The sequence below is a fragment of the Chrysochloris asiatica genome, unplaced genomic scaffold (genome assembly GCF_000296735.1).
Source record: "Chrysochloris asiatica unplaced genomic scaffold, ChrAsi1.0 scaffold00384, whole genome shotgun sequence".
NCBI classification, from domain to species: domain Eukaryota; kingdom Metazoa; phylum Chordata; class Mammalia; order Afrosoricida; family Chrysochloridae; genus Chrysochloris; species Chrysochloris asiatica.
The window spans coordinates 1,070,091-1,075,220 of record NW_006408902.1 but is presented as its reverse complement, the minus strand read 5'-3'; the positions used below and the strand labels follow the sequence as shown (position 1 = coordinate 1,075,220).

The 5,130-nt window shown below is 37.7% G+C and overlaps 1 pseudogene; it reads right to left on the bottom strand.

The window, feature by feature from the left end:
* Positions 1 to 1,273: 1,273 nt before the first annotated feature.
* LOC102817624 lies at positions 1,274 to 1,706 on the bottom strand (annotated as a pseudogene).
* Between the last annotated feature and the right edge of the window lie 3,424 nt (positions 1,707 to 5,130).

Here is a 5,130-nt window from a genome sequence, read left to right as displayed (position 1 = left end):
TGAAGACTCAAGACCTACCATCAAATTAATGTTCAACAAGTTCTTAGACTTTCATTTTTAAGGTACACCATATATTAAAATCCTTGCTTTATGTCAATGGTTCCATCATTCAACATGACTAGTTAATTATTCATGTGTTCACTTTAGACTATCTTCTGACATTTAGAAATAAGATGCAAATTCCACTGATGTGTTAATGTTACTAACTATGGCCAAAGTTTTAAGGTAAATAATTTTCCCCTATGGCATAAACCTAATCACAAATGTATCTAAAATTAAAACTCACAATTGCCAAATATCCACCAATTCATGCAGATAGTTGGAATTTTAAAAACATGAAATTGATTTTATTACAAATTTCAGATACACACATTAGATAATATTTTACTTGGATGCTTTACAAAAGTATTAATTTCACCAAATCTAGAATACTGACAGTGTAAAAGTCTTAAACTAATTTTAATATTAAGAAATCAAAGGCAGAGTATTAGAACAGTTAAAAAAAAAAAAGTGTTCATAGGACATTAGGAGATGCTTTATAAATAAAGTGTTATTAACCTAGGCTCAAAATTTTCTAGAAATGACAGTCCGAAATGAAGCCCTTGATTAAGCATAACTCAACAATTTTTAAGACTAAAACACTACTTTCCATAAGCAGGAAACCTAATAGTCATAGTCATACCTGACTTTAAGAATGATTGATGAACATAGTTTCTGGACTTAATTAAAAAGATCTAGGAAACCAAAGAGGGTATGGAATTGATGAGAAATAATACTTGTAATGTAGGTTACCTGACAGTACATTATTAGCCATGGCTCAAAATCAGGTGACTCAAGTCTTTAACCCCAAATTAATTTCAACGATTTGACAAATGATAATATATTATTTTCACATATAAACTGCTAATATCCAGTATTTGTCAAAAGGAGGCAACTGTTGTCTATCACAATCCAATATCCACTTTCCATTGGTATGTGTAAATAGTAACAAATTCTGAACCATAAGTTCTAGAAATTAGTCACAAGAGTGCAAAATGTCCCTGCAGAGAAGTAGTCCGCCTAACAATTACAAATATCAGGAAACACTTTACAAACTTTCATTACTATGAAGGTAATTTCCTCTTGTTCAAACTTTGCACAAATGAAGATAGTTCTTTACTGCAGGAAACAAACTGTAAATAGCAGTGCATTTTTAGGCATACGTAAGTATTTATGTCTGGTTCCAGTATGGTCAGGTTAACACATAAATACTTTAGAAACACAGAAGTTCACATTAGTGGAAAAGTCCACGTTTCTTACGTAGCCATTGTTCAGTTAGGTCTTCAGTAGTTCTGATTTCAAATACCTTGGTTAGTTCAGCTGTTCGGACTAGTTTATTCTTACTCCCAGCATACATCATCTGTTGTTCAGGCTTACATCCAACAGGACTGGAGAAAATAAAGCACAAAGGATATGAAACTCTTCCAGCATCATGTTGGTATTTATAACTATACACAATGAAGTGAGGTTGTCGTTCAGGTCGTTCATCTTTAAGGTCATCAGGTGAAATGCGCTCAAGCTCCTTGTCCATTACCACCAGGCTTTTATCCTTGTCAATCTTCATTATAAAGAATGGTACCATTGTTTGTTTCTTTGTGAAAACGAAAGGTTCACAGCTTGTCCACTAAATCTTCAGCAACATCACAAACTACCAAAGATTCACTCATTTTCTTTCCGGCTGTCAATTGCCTCTCACCTTCCCTCTGGCCCCTTTAAAAATGGCCTCTGCTTGAGCTTTTAGAATTATGTTTGATGTTTGAAGCAAAATGGCAGTAATTTGTGTTGGGTTCTCCCCAAAATAGTACTTATGTGGCCCACATTATATTTCTACTGGAAAGTGCTATTATGTACAACAAAATTTATAATAAATTAATTGTAAGAATTACAACAAAAAATGTAACCGAGCCAGGAGTCTCATGACCAAGGTCTATATCCCTGGCTGGTTTGGGCCCATTCATGAGCAGTGCTTGCTCTTAAGTGCCATTGAGTTGGTTCCAACCCATAGCGACCCTGTGTAGGGTTTACTGGTGAGTTTGAACTGCCAGCCTAGCAGTTCAAACTGACCTTGAAGTTGACTGCTTATCCTACAGTAGATATTAAATTCCATCTTTTCCTAGCCTGTATTTATCTATTTTCTCTACAAGAATGCTATGGAAAATGCTGTCAGGTGATAGGAATAATAAAAGGGAAGATGGCTTGGGTATTGCCTTCTAGAGCCAATCTTAATCGGAAACTCCTCAATGTCTTTTATTATTCCTGAAAAAATTACTCCTGAAATATCATCAATAACAGAGTCAACTAGAATTTCCAATCAACAGTTCTTCAGAATTAAAGAGATTTTCCCCCCAATTAAAGCATGGATAGGAAGTATTTTAGGGGGAAAAAAATCAACAAGGCTAGCTAGGGAGAAGGTGGGAAAGGTTTCTACTCACCATTCCTTAAGACAAGGAATCATATTTAACTAAAAGGAAGAGGAGAACCATGATACCTGGGAGACGTGCGTGTCAAAGTTCTTGCAATGTGTCTGGTATATGGGGTTGGAGAGAGGGGTGATTCTGATGTAGCAATTATATGAGTTCTCAGCTCTCTTCCACCCACATTACCTCCAATTGTGAGCTTCCAGCATATCTCAAGTAATAACAGCTATTGCTCTAACAATACATACTCGTGGTCTAACAATAATTAAAAGTGAAACCGTTTTTGTAAGCGAAGTGTTTTTCACAGTAAGCTTTTAAACAAATGACCTACTTAGAACGATATGTAAGCAGATATAGAGAGGAAAAAAGAATCAAAGAAAGGATTTGTTTTTTGTCAAACAGCCATTGATTCTAATAATCTATAACCTTGCGTTCCTGCCCCAGTTAAGAATCTTTATGGCAAATTAAGAGGTTCTGGTGTGGCACTGTGGATTAATGCACTGGACTGTAATATCAGTTTGAACTGTAAGGTTGGTGGTTCAAGTTCACCAGCTGCTCCTTGGAAACCTTAGACAGAGTCAATCAGTCAGAACTGACTCAACGCCACTTAACAACAGCATGGCAAATTATGGCCAATCATATCCAGAAATGAGCGTCATTCATTTCCATAAGGATACAAAAATCAAGATAATTAAAATGGCAATGATAAGTAGGTTTCTGTGCTTAATGTCAAACAACACGTTGATATTGGTCAGTTGTTGTAAACACTGAGGAAATATGAAATCTCCTTACACTTTCATAATAAGATTTCCTTTTCTAATCTTTAACTAGCCCAGCAGTTTCCATTTCCTCCTAATAGGACATTTAGAAATTTACCAGGTTATAGAGAGTTCAAAATGTTCAAGCTTTATTTCAGACCTCCCTAATCCAAATCCTGTCCTTGTATAGACAGACATAGACATGTTTCAATGTCCTGGCATCTTCCCAACCAGAGCAGCACTGTGCAGAATAATTCGTTTAGTTGAACCATCTGGCCACAGTGCTTTCATTTGGCTCAGAACAGCAGACCTGCCTGGGTGGATGTTAAATTATCTAGTTAGAGGTCCACGTTCGTTTTAAGGTAAAGTAGCAGAGTTCTTTGGTAAAAACAGAATTGGGGGACAGTTTTGGTGCCAGTAGTTTGGTTGGAAAGTGTCAGCCTCATTTTGGTCACTACTGCCTCCTCTTACCCATCAGCCTCAGGGCTCCAACTCTGGTCCTCTGGTCTCCCCAGTGACATTCTCAGGACACTGTTGATCACCTGCTCTATGGTATTGTTGTTGTAACTTCTGTGGAGTCAGTTCCAACTCATAATGAGCCTTTATCGGGTTTCTGAGGAGTGACTAGTGACTTAGAACTGCTGACCTTGCGATTATCAGTAGAGTGTGTATCCTACAGCGCCACACCAGGACTCCACCTACATTTTACCTTCTACACTCATTTCAGACTCCAACCAACCCATGAAGTAGGCTTGCCTGCCTCTGTATGACAGATGAGGATATTTGTTGGCGGACGCTGAACTTTGTAGGTCAGCAAAACCTGTTCTCTTAACTGCTGTTTGACACCAGTTACACTTTTACTTATTTGTTTTTTTACTAGTTGACCCAATTATAATTTCTCTGAATGTCAAGTATTGGCATAATGCCCAATTGTAATTTAATCTACAAGCCATCAAAATCATGCATTTTTATTCCATGATCCCCTGCTATGGCTCAATCAAGGTTTGAAATGTAGACAACTTAGAAGAAATATGGAATTTCATGCAATTATTCATAAATCCAAACTTTTATTTCTCATAGCAGAATGGTTGATTAGAACTGGACAGCCACCAGTTTCAACTATCTTCTCAGGTCCAGTTCTGGGTACAGGATTGTTTTTCTGATTGAAAGTCGATTCACAAACTTTAATCTCCGGCTCACATAAAGATTTACAGCCCCCAAACTTCTATGAGTCAGAATCAACTCAACAGCAGTGAGTTTGTTTTGGTAAAGAGGCTTTCTCCAGAAACAGATCAACTACATCCATGCTCCACTCAATAATACAAAGAAAGACCCTGACAAAAGGGAGCTTCCGAATAATTATCTACTTAGCAAACAGAAACTCCTCTACATTGACTAAACATGCTGTGGGCTGTCCAGCCAATAATCTAGAAACACGGCATGTCAAGGAAATTCAGGGGGTTTCCAGACTTTCAGTTCCTTAAAGAACGAACAGCCATTTGTTTCAAAGTTCTTTATTCTGGTTTCTTCTTTCAGGTTGTTGTTGTTTTAGAGGCCATCGAGTCGGTACCGGCACATAGCAACCTTATGCACAACAGAATGAAACACTGCCTGGTCCTGTGCCAACCTCACAATCGCTGTGATGCTTAAGCCTATTGTTGCCACAGTACCAATCCTTCTCATTGGGGGTCTTCCTCTTTTTCACGGACTCTCCATTTTACCATGAATGATGCTCTTCTCCAAGGACTGGTCCCTCCTGATACTATGTCGGAAGTATTAGAGATGAAGCTTGGCCAAGCTGGCTTCTAAGGAGCATTCTAGTTGTACTTCCAACACAGATTTGTTTGCTCGTTTGGTGATCCATGGTACTTTTCATATTCTCCCCCAACACCGTAACTCAAATGCATCACTTCTTC